Genomic DNA, 18,322 nt, shown 5'->3' on the forward strand with positions numbered 1-18,322 from the left:
ATCTTTAGACTATTTAACCCACTTGTTTGCTTTTAAGGGATTCTATAAGTAAATAAGTCTGATTTTATCAATTGGGAGGGAATAAAGCTGCTTACTAATAAGATGTGCAATTTTATTCTACTAGTCAACCATGAAATTTAGAATTTTACAATAGTAGGTTTGCACTAATTTCTGTGCTTGTTTTTCAGTATATTATCCTGAGTTTCTTTTAACTCAACATTTCCCAGTTGCTTAACATCATCTTATTCTCAGGTCATGGCTCCACAAATAAGGGAAATGGGGAAAGTTCCAAACAATGCATAAGATAGTCCGAACTAGCTGAGAAAGAAGACCAAACCTCAGAAGCAAAACGGCCAACACACAAAACAAAAGGATTTGGAGTTGTGTCTTGGCAAAGAAAAGGGATACATTTTTCTAATAAGAAAAAAGGTAATCATTGTAATTTTGTAAAGGGAAACTTAGGTTAGACTTCTAAAGAGAGTGATCTTACATGTTATGAGAGATAGAATGTGTACAGTCTATGGCAGGATTTAAGACTGGAGCTGAGCGGAAAATTGAGATTGACATATACGCACTACTGATACTATATGTAAAATAGGCAACTAATGAGCACCTACTGTATAGCTCTGGGAACCCTGCTCAGGGCTCTGTGATGACCTAGATGGGGAGGAAATTCAAAAAAAGAGGGCATATATGTAAACATACAGCTGATTCACTGCTCTACAATAGAAACCAGTACAACATTGTAAAGTAAGCACACTCCAATAAAAATTAATCTAAAATAAACAAACGCTGGAGTAGATACACATCTCAGGGGAGGGAGGAGGCAGGCACTCCAAGAAAAATGGATTTGCAGCTTCAAGAAGAAGCCTGGAATGCAGTTAATGATTTCTGAAGATGAACTCCTGCCAGCCTTAAGAACTGGCAATTTGCCTACCATTTAGTAAATAGCCTGTCCTTAGAGGAGGGGGGCCTCATGTTTTAAAACAAATAAGCACATCCCTGGTGGTTCCTGCCCAGCAGTAGGTACAGACGTGGAGAATCTTCGGTGCTGTATTAATGCCACATGCTCTCTTAAATGGCACAGCCTGGGTTCCCTTAAAAGCCAGTGAGTCAGGGTTCCATTTCTTTTTTAGCAACCAGTCTTAAAACCAAACAAAAATTGCCCATGCTCATCTCAAACTTTTCGATAGCTTGTCAAAATAAGAGACAGTAGGAGCATACAACATAGCAACATGGAAACACCAAACACAGTCCTTTAAAGAAAACTCTTCAGCATCCCCTGCATGGTTCAATCACGCTGCTCATTAAACAAGTTGTTGCTAACACTGTCAACCCAATCTTCGGGGTACCACAATTTCTTTTTGAAGAGAGAAGCTAATCAGGGGGCCAGCCCTGTAGAAAGGTAAACATTTGGAAACCAGGGCAGGGTTTTCTGGTGTTTACAATCTGGCACCTTCTAAATTTAGAGGTCCTCCCCACCTCCACCTCCAACACACTTTTTGGGGAGGCTTAAAATATTTTTAAAATTTATTTTAATTTTTTAGTTTGCACAGGCACAAGGTGCCATGAAACAAACCTCACGTGCCTTTTAAAAATTAACACAGGGTTGGTTTGTAGTGTCAGTGGCTCCCGCTAATCAAAATCACTGCCAATTTTTCAGGGGGGAAGAGGTACAGCTTTCTCACTAGAAAGCATGGCTTCATTTTCCTGTTTTGATCTGATGCTGAATGTTTTCCTGCAGATAATCCTCTTGCATTTTTTAAACAAGAGGAAAGGGGGATACAATTCTCAGAAAATAAATGTTTATTTGGACACACACATTCCCGTGCCGCCCTAGACAGATGTGCAGGACGCCAGGTCCCTCTGCTGGCCTTGTTCGGTGGGAACATCTCCCATCAGCTTGCCTTCTGAGATGCTGCCTCTGAATCAAAACTTCCCAGATAGAATGGGATAGACAGACAGATAGAATGTTCTGTTTGCTCTGTTCCTACCACCAAGGACCAGCAATGGGATGCAGGGAGGGGAGCAGGCGGACACCATTTACAACAAGAAGAACGAGCAGCCGCCCGAGCGAGGATTCCTCTGACTGGTGTCTGACTCTGAAGCCAATGCACAGTGCAATTCATGCTCCATCTTCTGATGAAATTTTTGCAATGTTTTTTAAAAATTAGAAATATCTTTCATGAATTAGAAAACTTATAGGAATCTAGTCCTTAAATTCAAGGATTTCTTTTAAGTGTTTTTTTTTTTTTAATTGTAGTAAAAGTCACATAGTATAAAGCATGCTATTTTAACTGTATTTAACCATATTTAGTGGTACTAAGGACACTCACATTGGTGTGCAGCTCTCACCATCATCCATTCCCAGATTTTTCACCTTCCTAAACTGTAACTCTGTCCCTGTTAAATACTAACTCCAAAGAACCAAAGAAACAAACAAAAAAAGAAGACACAGGAATTTAACAAAGCAGTAAGTTTCCCCAAATCTTGCCTGCTAGCCACAAAACGTCATATATGTATAGTCTGGTGAGCAGCTGATTTGATTCTTTTAAACTGGAGAAATCGTGCTACGGCATTCTGGTGTTCTTCTGCTATGAAAATAAAATTGCTCTGTAGTGTTTAAGAAGAATCTGTAATTTCATTTTAAGTACATTCAAGAAAGCACTGTTCTCTTTAAATTGTCACTATGAGGAACTTTATTTAAAACCATGAGTTAACACCAGAAAGGGTGGTGTTTGTTTTCTAACACTCATCACCACGATAACGTTTAATTTCAGAAAAGATCATATTAGGTACAGGAAAAAACTCATGAGGTTTGTGGATTCAAATGCGTCAAGGCAAATAATATTTGAAAGGTGATGAGTTGGTCTAAATCTTTCACATTAAACCAAACACTAAATAAGGACCTAGAGAAATAACAGAGAGAAAGAGAGAGAGGGAATCACAGAGAAAGACAGACAGACAGACAGACAGACAGAGGAGGCGAGGAGAGGGAAAATAAATAATGACAAAGAAAACTCATACTTCATGTAGCTGATGGGCTCCTCAAATTTGTCAGATACTTTCAGATAAATAATGATGTTTAAGGATATACACCCTAATATTTAATAGATAACAACAGAGGGGCATCATTCTAGAAAATCTGAAGTCATTTCTGTAGAAATTCAACACTTCCCAGTTTAAGAATATTCCATCATAAAAAACACACAGGAGAGAGGGAATTTTTCAAAAGCTACCTTTTCATCACATCAATGCTGGGCCACATGCAGGTCTGGTAACCTTTGTTTTAGATACATCAGGTGAATAAATATTTCAATTACTAGAGCTCTACTATTTTTACAGATTCAACTTTTTTGTTATTGAGATATTTGAGTATTTTTCAGTTAGTACACTTTCTCTTTTTAAAAAAAGTGCATATGGTAATTTTAAATTAAATTAAAATTCATTTTGTTTCAAGAATTATATGAAAAATTAAGGACACGGGGTCCACTTTCGAACTTACTGATAATTGGAAGCATGTGAAGGTGCTTTAAAAAAAATCCAGACACCCAGGCCTCACTGCAGGCCTACTGAATGAGGATCTCTGAGGGAAGGTCACTGGAATCTTTCATTTACTTATTTAATATTATGCCTCTGCATTTGGAAACCAGTGCGTCCAGGTTATTGCATAATTGAGATGTTAGATTGTTTTATTTAAAAAATCATCCAACATCTGGGTAGTTCCTTGCAGCCATAAAAACCAGAGGAACAGAAACCACTCTAGGATCTATAAGCATCAAGCACAAATTACCTGTTTTCAAAGGAGGCATAAAAACAGAATGTTGTTTAGTACACTTTCTAGGTACGTAAATTGCAAAATCATAATTTAATATCCTCTACCTTCCTCCTAGGATTGAGGGGGATGCATTTCAATTACTAGTCTTTGCTTTTTAATTTTTTAAATTTGGTTGTTGGGAAAAGAAATCCATCCTGTTAATTGTATCAGAGTTGTGACATTAAAGAACGATGTTGCCATCTAGTGGTCAAGTGGAGACATTAAAGACTCAGAATGTCTTGTGAAATGTCAAGTTGAAGGAAGTGAACCCTAAGGGAGGAAGGTAAACAAATTTCAGTAAAGATTTCTATTATTGAAGTATTTTTTCTAAACTAGGGATTACTACCCTTGGGCCCTCTGGGCCCTGGTGTCAGCTTCTAGAATCACAGTTTCTAGAATCACATGAGAGCAGAATTGTGTTTCCTTTGGCTTTTTAAAAAATGACATTGTAAATTTGCTCATATTTATGTAGCTTCAAAGGTGAATTTGAATCAGTTGGTAAAGAATCTGTCTACAGTGTATGGACCCAGGTTCAATTCCTGGCTCGGGAAGATTCCTGGAGAAGGAAATGGCAACCCACTCCAGTATTCTTGTTTGGAGAATCTCATGGACATAGGAGTCTGGCAGGCTACAGTCCATGGGGTCACAAGAGTCGGACATGACTTAGCGACTAAACCACAACCAAAGGTGAATTTTAATAGCAGGGGTCTTTCAAGCCATCAGTGGCACCATCCTTCACAACAGTGGCAGGCCCGTTGGTTTATCCAATCACTCAGGCTGTCTGAACACACAAAGCCTTTAAAAGGCAGGTTCTACAGCAGTTCCCCACCTCTGACTTCTCAGGGGCAGTACTCTCTCCTTGAGGCATTTCCTCTAGTAACATCCCATGTTCCCAGCACTCCATTCTATGGTGGAGCTGGTCTCCCAAATCACTGGATGAGGGAGGCTTTTGCATCCACCCATGCATGTACACTCGTCCCTAGGAATTAACACACATTGAATCATAGAGGAAGGAAAAGGCACCCATCAAAGAAAAGGCATCTTATTCAGCAATTTTAGTTATTTTAATTTTAAATATTTAGTTTGGTCTAAGTGATCTCTTAAATTGAATGTTACTCTTATTTATTGATTTTTTTAATTTTTGAGGGTTTCAAGACTACTTTGGGGGCCGCCATCACGCGTGCCTTTCAAAGGGCAAGGCCGTAGTACAGCTGTGGACAGACCTAGAGCCTGCCACATGGAGTGAAGGGAGCCAGAAAGAGAGAAACGAACATGGTGTATTAACGCATCCGTGTAAACCTAGGAAAATGGCTCAGATGAGCCCATCTGCGGGGCAGGAACACAGCCACAGTCACCTAAACGCATAGTTTACCTTAAGACAGAGAGGGCAGACACGTGGTCACAGCGAGGGAGAAGGAGGGTGGGACGAGCGGGGAGGTTGGGACTGACATATACACACATGCGTGAAACAGAGAGCTGGCGGGCACCTCCTGTGTCTCGCACAGGACGCTCAGCCTGGTGCCCTGTGATGACCTGAGGGGTGGGACAGGGGAGTGGGAGGGAGGTCCGAGAGGGAGGGGACACGCATACACGTAGCTGCTTCATTTCATTGTCCAGCAGAAACGAACACAGCACTGTAATGCAACTACACTCCAATTTTTAAAAAGAGGTGAAGGATATAATGCTGCCTTTCAAAGAGCACTGAAATAACCTGCTTTACACACGAAGTAGGGTCCCCCAGCGAAGGCTAGAAAGGACCGTCCTGCAGCAAAACTCACAAATACACTTCTTAGAGGGAGACGTCAGTCATGTCTGGGACTTAACTGTTCCTTGTTCTTTTCACTTAACGCTTGCATCTTGGGATACACTTCCGTCTTTACCTGAATAAAAGGCCTTCTTACTTAAGATTTCCTTTTCCTTTTAACTGATTTAGGGCCTCTGTATTTGTTATCCAGTCCTGTGAAAATGAAAAGGTGCCCCACCCAACAGGGATAGGACTCTGCCCACACTGTACCAATATGTGTGCACACCAGAAGTCCTGCCGGAGAGAATATAGGTAAGGACAACCCAGAGAAAGACACCAGCTTATCAGCAGTCTTGTGGACTGTATCCAAAATTCCTGGCTAGTGAGGCCTTAGATATGGATTTGTCTGAATAATTACATGAAAGGGGGAGAGGGAGGCTTAATCCTCATAAGTACCTAAAAGGTGTGTGCACGCTTAGGTGTTCAGTCCCATTCAACTCTTTGCAACCCTATGGACTATAGCTCACCAGGCTCCTCTTCCATGGGACTTTTTAGGCAAGAATCCTGGAATGGGTTGCCATTTTCCTCCTCCAGGGATCTTCCCCACTCAGGGATCAAACCTAAGTCTCCTGTGTCTTCTGCATTGTAGGCAGTTCTTTACCTGCTGAGCCACTGGAGAAGCCCACCTAAAAGATACGTACTTTTATCACCCCCATTTTACAGATGCCGAAGTTAAGGCACAGCAGGGTTAAATGACTTGCCCAAGGACACAACCAGCAAGTGTAGGAACGGAATGTGATTCCACATATGTCTCCAGAAGCATCTAGCTGCTGTACAAAGCTGTGTTACTGTATGGAACCTCAGCCCTTCTCAAGAATTAGAATTCAACAAAGCACAAGTGAAACCATATGGCACACAACATGTTTTCCTAGATTAATTTAAAGGCTTTTGGGGAGTCCTCCGGCTCCTCATCAGGAATGCCAGTACTCATTCCACAGTGCTGTACTGGATAGATTGGGAAAGAGATTAGGTTGTATCTGGACCAGGACTCCGATGATATATGTGATTAAAAATCACTCTATTCCAAATATTAGATGCTGAATTTTAAATTTTTATACTTCCTTCTAATCACTCTCAAAATTTTGACAATAGAGCAGAAGGCAAAACATAGGTTTTGGGGGGCTTTTGGTAGTTTGTCTATCAGATGTCCAAACACACACATGCTTATTCTATAAATGCTTATTGAACACTTAGTATGTGCAAGGCATTTGTTTGATGGTGTTGGGGATGAGAAGATAAATGATAAGTCACTGCAATCAAGATGCCTACAGCCAGTAGGGGAGATAAAAAAAGATGCAAAAATAACTCTTTGTGACAGTACAAAGAGGCAAAACATTCTTCCTAAATGAGAGGCACAGAGTTATGGGGCTTGTGAATCCTGTAATTCTCTGTAGACCAGAACTAGTCTATAGCTTGACCACATGCATAAACAGCATTTTTGGGACGCATAGTTCACTGATTCTCAAAAAGTTCACTAGATCTTAGTTTAAGATTCACCACGCAACTGCAGAATGCTAGAGAGGCATGAAGAATGCAGCCAGAGAATGGAATTTTGTGGGGGAGGTAGGACCAAGAAGCAGCATCCAAAAAGAGCAATTAACATATGCTCACTAGCTCTGCCATTAAGCCACAGCTGTGACATCCTTCCAGTGACAGGCGGGGTTTACATCATCCACAGAAGATGGTCCAAGTCTCTCCTACTTCATTATGATTCACAGTATCTTAGAAAAATCATCTAGGGTGCCCCTTAGATTTTTGCCCGCTCATGAAGAAATTATGGCACATTACCCCTCTCTGGAGCTGTTATCGAAGACTGCTAGCCTCAGCACTATTCACAATAGCCAAGACGTGGAGACAACCTAAATGTCCACTGACAGATGAATGTGGTAAATATACACAACGGAATACTGCTCGGCCATAAAAAAGAACAGAATAATGCCATTTGTAGCTACGTGGATGCAACTAGAGATTATCATGCTCAATGAAGTAAGTGAGAAAGAGAAACACAAATACCACATGATATCACTTATATGTGGAATCTGACTCATGACACAGATGAACCTAACTATGAAGCAGAAACAGAGTCGTGGACATAGAACAGACCTGTGATTGCCAAGGGGGAGGGGCCTGGAAGAGGGATGGAGTGGGGAACTTGGGTTAGTGGGATGGACAAACAAGGTCCTACTGCAGAGCACAGAGAACTATATTCAGTGTCCTTAAGAACATTCAAAAAGAGTGTATATATACATACATACATATATATACACCTGGTCAATTTGCTATATACCTGAAACTAACACAACATTGTAAATCAACTATACTTCAATATAAAATAAAAATTTTCTAAAAAGTAAGGCAAAATGCCTTCTGCATTGCCAAAATCCAGACAATCTTCTTTACAGTTTATAACCCTTGTTCGTAAATGAGACACCTGGAGCAATTCAAGTAAAATCGTTTGTATCTAAGACAACAGCATAAATTCATTCCTTATGAAAACACTGTTCTTCCCCCCTTCCCTCTTCCTGTATTATACCCTCCACCTCCAGCAGCACACACACATCTACTGTCATTTTAAAGAAATATAAATCCTGGTTGATGTGGAAAAGGAAATGAAAAATAGCTGGCAGTTTTAAAAGGGTTTTTCTTATTATAAAACTTCTGGGTACTTATTATAGGAAAAACTTGAAAGTGAAGAAAATTATAAGGAAAACAATTAAAATTGTTTGTAATTTCACATCATAGAGGTCAATTTGTATAAACATTTCATTAGATTTCCTTCCAACTTTTATGTTGTCATTCATTTTTCTCTATGCATTTATGTAGTAAAATAAACATTAATCTATTTCTATATTATTACATAAGTTGGACCACATAGTCTATTCAAAGTGTGGAGGGAGTTTTGCCTTTTTAAAAAATTTAGTGTATTTAACTATAGTTGATCTTTTTTAAAACTCTGTTTTACAATGAATTTTTTCTAGCCATTACATTTTATTCAAACTTACAATTTTCCCCATGTATACATATCTTTAGGAAATACGTATTTTTGGTGGCATTTAAAGAGCCATGTTAGAATAACTGTAGCCACAAAACCCTGAAGACAAAAATCAACTCCATGAGCTCACGGAACCCTGGAAGTGTGTGACCACTGGGGGAAGTGATTGGAAGTCAGCCCCGGAGCTTGCCAGGAAGAGGCAAAGACAGGCACTGGCAGAAATCAAATGATTTGGCAAGATGGGGAAAAAAATCCCCTGGAGCCAGAGAACTGCCCGACCTTCTGAGAAAGAAAACACTATTAATAATAGAGCTCTGGGTTCTGGCATTAATTTAACATGTATCACGGTCCTCTGTCTCCCATCTGACCCAGAACTGCTCTATTTTCTGGCGAGTCCATACCCTTCCCAGAACTACTAAGAATCTATTTATAAATGTGGGCGCTCAGCCATGGCCACTGTGACTGGCAGACTCTTGGTGGTGTCCCCGGGTGAGCAAGGGGAACAGGCTTCCAGGCTGTGCCCACCTTAGGAGAAGCCTCCCTCCTCTCCCCACGGGTCCCTGTTCAGGGCCATGAAGTCCAGAAACTGAGAACAGTCATGAAAATTCAAAACATGGGCATTTGATTTTTTTTTAAACAAGATTCAAGCTTAACTAGCCTACAGATGATAACTAATAATTGACACCATGTTTTCAAACAAAACTTCCATGGTCTTTTAATTTTCCAATGGAAATTACTGAGCTGCTTTTGTTTGTTAGCAAGGTAAATTCTGGACCCAAATATGAATCAGAAGTGACACTGTAAATCAAGCAGCTATGATATGTGAGTTTGAACCATCTCCCACCAAAACAGCATTTTAACTGTGTAATGTCTAGATCCCAGGGGTAAATGCCAGGTTCATAATAGCACAGAATGATCACAAATTTATTCAGTCTGTAATCATATGTAAAGAAAGTAAGATTTCCACATCCCCCTATAATTGAGTCTACCTTTTTCATAGGCCTCCACTTGCTGGATCCTGGGAGAAAAATCTCTTAATCAACTTAGTCTGGCACAATAATTAAAAATACTCCTTCAATATAAGTTGGTATTGCACTATGTACCAGCTGGCTGCCACTATGGAAGACAGTAAGGAAGTTCCTCAAAACATGAAAAATACAGCTGCCATATGATCCAGCAATCCCACTTCTGGGCATATATCCACAAAAGATGAAAACTCTAATTCAAAAAGATATATGCTCATAGCAGCACCACTTACAAAAGCCAAGACAGAGCAACAACCTGAATGTCTATCAGCAGATGAAAGCATAAAGAAGATGTGATGTATATATACAATGGAATATTACTCAGCCACAAAAAGAATGAAACAATGCCATTTGCAGCTACATGGATAGACCTAGAGATCATTATACTAAGCAAAGTAAGTCAGACAAAGACAAGTATCATATGATATCACTTATATGTGGAATATAAAATATGGCACAAATGAACTTATCTACAAAGCAGAAACACTCATAGACATAGAGAACAGACTTGTAGTTGGCCAAGGAGGAAGGGAGGTGGAGGAGGGTTGGATTGAGAGTTTGAGATTAGCAGATGAAAAGTATCACTACAGAATGGATAAACAATAAAGTCCAACTGCATAGCACAGGGAACTATATTCAATATCCTGTAGTAAATCATGGGCTTCCCCGGTGGCTCAGTGATAAAGAATCCGTCTGCAAAGCAGGAGACACAGGTTCTATCCCTGGGTTGGGAAGATCCCCTGGAAAAGGAAATGGCAACCCACTCCAGTATTCTTGCCTGGGAAATCCATGGACAGAGGAGCCCGGTGACCTACAGTCCATGGGGTTGCAAGAGTTGCACACAACTTAGCGACTAAACCATCACCAATAAACCATAATGGAAAAGAATATGAAAAAATACATATACATATATACATTATAGAATCACTTTTGTGTACCAGAAATTAATACAACACTATAAATCAACTATAATTCAATAAATTATTTTTTAAAATACCCCTTAAGTAAATACTCTATCTCTTCAGGCCAAGGTCAGTTCTCTCAAATGTCACCCTAGATCATCTCTTTTATCAGCAGGAAGTATGGATTATATGATCATATGATGGTGAGGTGACAGGTGTTCCATGGAACCAGGGGGTATCCTCCAGATCTTCATGGACCACTCAGAGAAAGCAACTTGTTCAGGCTGGATTTAAACACTGAGTTATGAAAAATTCATCTCTGGACTTCCGGCTGGCATTGCTGTGAAAGGCTGCAGTTTTTCCAGTTCTGTGGAGTTCCCTCGTGTTCCAGGCTTCAGGTCGTCTCACACAAGTATTGCAGGTCCCGTCAGAGTCTCTGCCTCATCTTCCACCTGCCCTTGGCCAGGCTGTCCACTCTGTTGCAGGGTCATCTTTTCACCCTTGTCCCGCTGCAGCTCCATGACCCACTGACCAGCTCCCCTTGGAGGACTGTGGAGCTTTCTGAGTTCCATTCATACTGGGAAGAGTCAAGGGAACTGCTACAGATTGAATATCTGTGTCCCCAGCCTCCAGCTAAACACACATTCATTGGTTGACATCCTAACTCCCAAAGGGACGTTACTAGGAGTTGGGGCCTTTGGAAAGTGATGAGGTCAGGAGTGGGTTTGAAGGGGTTTAGTGCCCTCATAAAAGAGGCTCCAGCCTGACCATCAGTGAGAATGCTGTAACAAAAATATCCAGTTAATGGTATTTCGGTTATAGCAGCCTGAACAGACTAAGGGGCCTGGATAAGACAAGCCTAGCCTCCCTGCTCAATCCCACTCTGCTATTGAATCTACTCAGATGTAGCCATCCCCTACCCAAGTCCAGTGTTGACATTGTTGATGTGTATGGAAGCTCCTTGCAGAGTTCCAAAGTAGGCTAATGACTCTCAACCTTAAACTTTACACCTCTCCTCCCCCAGTACCTAATCTGAAAGAGGAAAGATGGGATGTAAGTGTCTCATCCAGCCTCTTGCATTTTCTCCTCCATCTAACAGTCTCCTGGTGGGGAAGGGTTGGACCAGGATTCCCTTGTGAAAGCTCTGCACCCTGGCCAGCTGCTCCTGACTCTTGAATTTTTTTTTCCCTAGTTTGTTCATTTAATTTTTTTCATTTATTTTTATCAGTTGAAGGCTAATTACTTTACAATATTGTAGTGGTTTTCACCATACATTGACATGAATCACCCATGGATTTACATGTGTTCCCCATCCCGATCCCCCCTCCCACCTCCTCCCTCATCCCATCCCTCTGGGTCTTCCCAGTGCACCAGCCCTGAGCACTTGTCTCATGCATCCAACCTGGGCTGGCGATCTGTTTCACACTTAATAGTATGCTTGTTTCAATGCTATTCTCTCAGAACATTCCACCTCGCCTTCTCCCACAGAGTCCCAAAGTCTGTTCTATATATCTGTCTCTTTTTCTGTTTTGCATATAGGGTTACCGTTACCATCTTTTTAAATTCCATATATATGTGTTAGTATACTGTATTGGTGTTTATCTTTCTGGCTTACTTCACTCTGTATAATGGGCTCCAGTTTTATCCATCTCATTAGAACTGATTCAAATGTATTCTTTTTAATGGCTGAGTAATATTCCATTATGTATATGTACCATAGTTTCCTTACCCATTCATCTGGTGATGGGCATCTAGGTTGCTTCCATGTCCTGGCTATTATAAACAGTGCTGTGATGAACTTTGGGGTGCTTGTGTCTCTTTTAGATCTGGTTTCCTCGGTTGAAATTTTAAAGACACTTGGTTATTAGAAATTTCCTCAGGCTAGCTCCTCACAGCCTGGTTTTCAAAACCTTTGGCTTTTCAAAGAAGTTAAGCAAGTCAACTTTTGATATTTAAGCCTCTCTAGGTCAATGGTCCTAGGGGGCATTTTAGAAAGTTGTGTTTTTCATTTTGGTTGTCACAAAAATTAGGCAGCACAAGATTTTTGGCATTTAGGGGACTTGAGGACCAAGGATGCTCAACATCCTGTCACGAAGGAGGCAGTTCCATGATGAAAATTCATTCTTTCCAAAGTTCATATAGAGGAAAACTCTAATGATAATTTGAAGATCTAACTCTAACAAACTGTTTCTATATGGTTTAAATATAAATATTTAGTTTAGATAAACCAGTATAAAATTCCCAGCACTGTAACTAATGCACACATAAGAGAATACGATTCTTTGCCTTGTGTGCAATACTAGCAAAAGTCTTCCCGCTAATTCCAAAAAATCTCCAAGACCACTACTATTTGTTGTAGCTGCATCACACTGCTGACTCTGTCTGCATGGTGAGCTGTCATTCAGGGCCATCATGGAAGCACAAATCTTATGCCTTAAGGTGCACCCAGGCATTATATTGAAATGCATATTATTAGAAGTCAACTAGCTCTCAGTTCAGTTCAGTCGCTCAGTCGTGTCTGACTCTGCGACTCTATGGACCGCGGCACGCCAAGCTTCCTTGTCAATCACCAGCTCGCAGAGCTTGTTCAAACTCATGTCTATCGAGTTGGTGAGGCTATCCAACCATCTCATCCTCTGTCATCCCCTTCTCCTCCTGACTTCAATCTTGTCCAGCAACAGAGTCTTTTCCAATGAGTCAGTTCATCCAATCAGGTGACCAAAGTACTGGAGCTTCAGCTGCAGCATCAATCCTTCCACTGAATATTCAGGGCTGATTTCCTTTAGGATTGACTGGTTTGATCTTGTTGCTATCCAAGGAACTCTCCAGAGTCTTCTCCAACACCATAGTTTAAAAGCTCGCGGCCTTCTTTTTAAAAAAAATTAATCTATTTTAATTGGAGGCTAATTACTTTACAACATTGTAGTGGTTTCTGCCATAATTGACATGTGTCCCCCCATCTTGAATCCCCCTCCCACCTCCCTCCCCATTCCATCCCTCAGGGTCATCCCAGTGCACCGGCTTTGAGTGCCCTCTTTCATGCATCGAACTTGGACTGATGATCTATTTCACACATGGTAATATACATGTTTCAATGCTATTCTCTCAAATCATCCCACCCTCACCTTCTCCCACAAAGTCTAAAACTCTCTTCTTTATATATGTGTCTCTTTTGCTGTTGCGCATATAGGGTCATCATTACCATCTTTCTAAATTTCATATATATACGTTAATATACTGTATTGGTGTTTTTCTTTCTGACTTACTTCACTCTGTGTAATAGGCTCCAGTTTCATCCACCTCATTAGAACTGATTCAAATGTGTACTTTTTGAACATAGCTAAAACATAGCTGAGTAACAGTCCATTGTGTATATGTACCACAGCTTTCTTATCCATTCATCTGCCTTCTTTACGGTCCAACTTTCACATCCATACATGACTACTGGGAAAATATAGCTTTGACTATATGGACCTTTATTGGAAAAGTAATGCCTCTGCTTTTTAATACACTCTCTAGGTTTGTCAAAGCTTTTCTTCCTAGGAGCAAGTGTCTTTTAATTTCATGGCTGCAGTCACCATCTGCAGTGATTTTGGAGGCCAAGAAAATAAAGTCTCTCACTGTTTCCATTGTTTCCCCATCTATTTGCCATGAAGTGATGGGACCAGATGCCATGATCTTAGTTTTTTGAATGCTGAGTTTTAAGTCAACTTTTTCACTCTCCTCTTTCACTTTCATCAAGAGGCTCTTTAGCTCTTCTTCACTTTCTGCCATAAGGGTGGTGTCATCTGCATATCTGAGGTTACTGATATTTCTCCCGACAATCTTGATTCCAGCTTGTGCTTCATCCAGTCTGGCATTTCACATGATGTACTCTGCATATAAGTTAAATTAGCAAAGTGACAATATACAGCCTTGACGTACTTCTTTCCCAATTTGGGACTGTCCATTGTTCTATGTCCAGTTCTATCTGCTGCTTCTTGACCAGCATACAGATTTCTCAGGAGGCAGGTCAGGTGGTCTGGTACTCCACCTCTTGAAGAATTTTCCAGAGTTGGTTGTGGTCCACACAGTCAAAGTCTTTAGCACAGTCAATGAAGCAGAAGTTAATGTTTTTCTGGAGCTCTCTTGCTTTTTCTATGATCCAGTGGATGTTGGCAATTTAATTTCTGGTTTCCTGCCTTTTCTAAATTCAGTTTGAACATCTGGAAGTTCTCGGTTCACAGATATTGAGCCTATCTTGGAGAATTTTTAGCATTACTTTGCTAGCATGTGAGATCAGTGTAATTGTGCAGTAGTTTCAATATTCTTTGGCATTGTCTTTCTTTGACATTGGAATGAAAATGGAACTTTTTCCAGTCCTGTGGCCACTGCTGAGTTTTCCAAATTTGCTGGTATATTGAGTGAATTACTTTCACAGCACCATCTTTTAGGATTTGAAATATCTTAGCTGGAATTCCATCACCTCCACTAGCTTTGTTTGTAGTGATGCTTCCTAAGCCCCACTTGACTTCATATTCCAGGATGTCTGGCTCTACGTGAATGATCACACCATCGTGATTATCTGACTCATGAAGATCTTTTTTGTATAGTTTTTCTGTGTATTCTTGCTACCTCTTCTTAATATCTTCTGCTTCTGTTAGGTCCATACCATTTCTGTCCTTTCTTGTGCCCATCTTTGGAATGTTCCCTTGTTTTCTTGAAGTGATCTGTAGTCTTTCCCATTCTATTGTTTTCCTCTATTTCTTTGCATTGGTCACTTAGGAAGGCTTTCTTATCTCTCTTTGCTATTCTTTGGAACTCAGCATTCAGTTGGGTGTATCTTTCCTTTTCTCCTTTGCCTTTCATTTCTCTTCTTTTCTCAGCTATTTTCAATGTCTCCTCAGACAATCACTTTGCCTTTTTTCATGTCTTTCTCTTGGGGATGGTCTTGATCACTGTCTCCTGTACAATGTCACGAACCTCCATCCATAGCTCTTCAGGCACTCTATCCATTAGATCTAATCCCTTGAATCTATCTGTCACTTCCACTGTATAATCGTAAGTGATTTTATTTAGGACATACCTGAATGGTCCAGTGGTTTTCCCTACTTTTTTCAATTTAAGTCTGAATTTTGTAATAAGGAGTTCATGACCTGAGTCACAGTCAGTTTCCAGTCCTGTTTTTGCTGACTGTATGGCACTTCTGCATCTTCAGCTGCAAAGAATATAATCAATTTGATTTCAGTAATGACCATCTGGTGATGTCCATGTGTAGAGTCGTGTCTTGTGTTGTTGGAAGAGGGTGTTTGCTGCGATCAGTGTGTTCTCTTGGCAAAATTCTGTTAGCCTTTGCCCTGCTTCATTTTATACTCAAAAACCAAACTTGCCTGGTACCCCAGGTATCTCTTGACTTCCTACTTTTGCATTCCAGTCCTCAATGATAAAAAGGATGCCGTTTTTATATCTTAGTTCTAGAAGGTCTTGCAGGTCCTCATAGAACCATTCAACTTCTGCTTCTTCAGCATTAAGGGTGGGGCATAGACTTGGATTACTGTGATACTGAATAGTTTGCCTTGGAAATGAACAGGGATCATTCTGTCGTTTTTGAGATGGCATCCAAGTACTGCATTTTAGAATCTTTTGTTGATTATCAGGGTTACTCCATTTCTTCTAATGGATTTTTGCCCACAGTAGTAGATACAATGCTCATCTGAGTTAAATTCACACATTCCAGTCCATTTTAGTTCACTGATTCCTAAAATGTCCATGTTCACTCTTGCCATCTCTTGTTTGACCACTTCCAATTTACCTTGATTCATGGACCTAACATTCCAGGTTCCTATGCAATATTGTTCTTTAAGCATGGACTTTACTTCCGTCACCAGTTACATCCACAACTGGGTGTTGTTTTTGCTTTGGCTCCATCTCTTCATTCTTTCTGGAGTTATTTCTCCACTGATCTCCAGTAGCATATTGGGCACCTACTGACCTGGGGAGTTCATCTTTCAGTGTCCTATCTTTTTGCCTTTTCATACTGTTCATGGGGCTCACAAGGCAAGGATACTGAAGTGGTTTGCCATTCCCTTCTCCAGTGGACCACATTTTGTCAGACCTCTCCACCATGACCCGTCCATCTCCAGTGGCCCCGCACGGCATGGCTCTCAGTCTCACTGAGTTAGACAAGGCTGTGGTCCAAGTGATCAGTCTGGTTAGTTTTCTGTAGTTGTTGTTTCCATTCTGCCTGCCCTCTGATGGAGAAGGATAAGAGGCTTGTGGAAGCTTCCTGATGGGAGCCACTGTCTGTGGGGGAATCTGGGTTTCACTTTGCGGCGCAGGGCCATGCTTGGCAAATCTTTAATCCAATTTTCTGCTGATAGGTGGAGCTGTGTTCCCTCCCTATAATTGTCTGAGGCCAAACTATGGTAGGGGTAACAGCAATAATGGTGACCTCCTTCAAAAGGGCTTGTGCCAGTACTGACTGTTGTATTCAGTGCCCCTGACCCCATGGCAGGCCACTGTCGTCAACCCAAGCCTCCACTGGAGACTCCTGGACGCTCACAGGCAAGTCTGGCTCAGTCTCTTGTGGGGTCACTGCTCCTTTCTCCTGGGTCCTTGTGCGCACAAGGTTTTGTTTGCCAAGAGTCTGTTTCCCAGTCCTGTGGAATTTCTGTAATCAAATCCCACTAGCCTTCAAAGTCAAATTCCCTGGGCCTTCTCAGTTCCTTTGCTGGATCTCCCGGTTGGGAAATCTGTTGTGGGCCCTAGGATTTTTGCAACAGTGCAGGAGCTTCTTTGGTATCATTGTTCTCCAGTTTGTGGGCTGTCTGCTCGGTGGCTCTACGGTGGGGCTCACACACCATGCTTCCCAGCTCTGCTGCAACCAGAGCCCCTATCCCCGCAGCCAGCCACTGCTGACCCGTGCCTCCGTAGAAGACACTCAGACACTCAAAGTCAGGTCTGGCTTAGTCTCTTGTGGGGTCCCTGAGTCCTGGTGAACCATCTCCTGGGTGATACCTGATCACCCTGACATGCCTGGAGAATCCCATGGGCTGAGGAGCCTGGAAGGGCTACAGTCCACAGGGTCACAAAGAGCAGAACATGCCTGAAACGACTGAAGATGCACGCATGGTAAGGAGATGACCCTGGCTATGCTGCTGGTGCTGCCAGCAGACAGAGCAGCGAACTTCCTCTATCTCTCCTCTGTATTTCAGTGAGAGCATTGCCTTGATATTTAAAGAATGTAGTAGGTAGTTAATATTAGCTCTACAATTTCATTTTAAGATAGTAAAGGGGGAGTGAAAAATAACTATTATACAAAGAAAGCTGGACCCAGGTAAGGATAAGAGCTATGCTCTGGGTCATCTCCATTTTCCCCCTCTCTGCACTGAGCACTTCCTATGTGCCAGGCACTCAATATTTTCCAGACATTCCCTCCTTTATTCCTCTCAACCATTCTGTAAGGTGGGCATTATCATCTCCCCTCTATAGAGGATGCCACTGGAGTTTAGAAAATCTAAGTTAACCAGTACATGGAAAAGCTAGGATTCAAATTCAAGTTCACATGGTTGCAAGACCTGGCATCTTAACCATCCCATGTATTCAATGAGTGTAAAGAAAGAAGGAAAAAAAGAAAGGAAGGGAAGGGGAAGAAATAGGCCATGGTTTGGAACCTGTACTTGCTACCATATTCTTATTTACATACTTTAATAAACCATTTGTTGAAAATATTTATGAGGCAATTAAAAAGAGCAGCAAACCAAGAGCTAGAAGACTCTCCTGTTTTTAACAAATGCTCTGTGG

The sequence above is a fragment of the Cervus elaphus genome, chromosome 5, assembly GCF_910594005.1.
Source record: "Cervus elaphus chromosome 5, mCerEla1.1, whole genome shotgun sequence".
Lineage (NCBI taxonomy): Eukaryota > Metazoa > Chordata > Mammalia > Artiodactyla > Cervidae > Cervus > Cervus elaphus.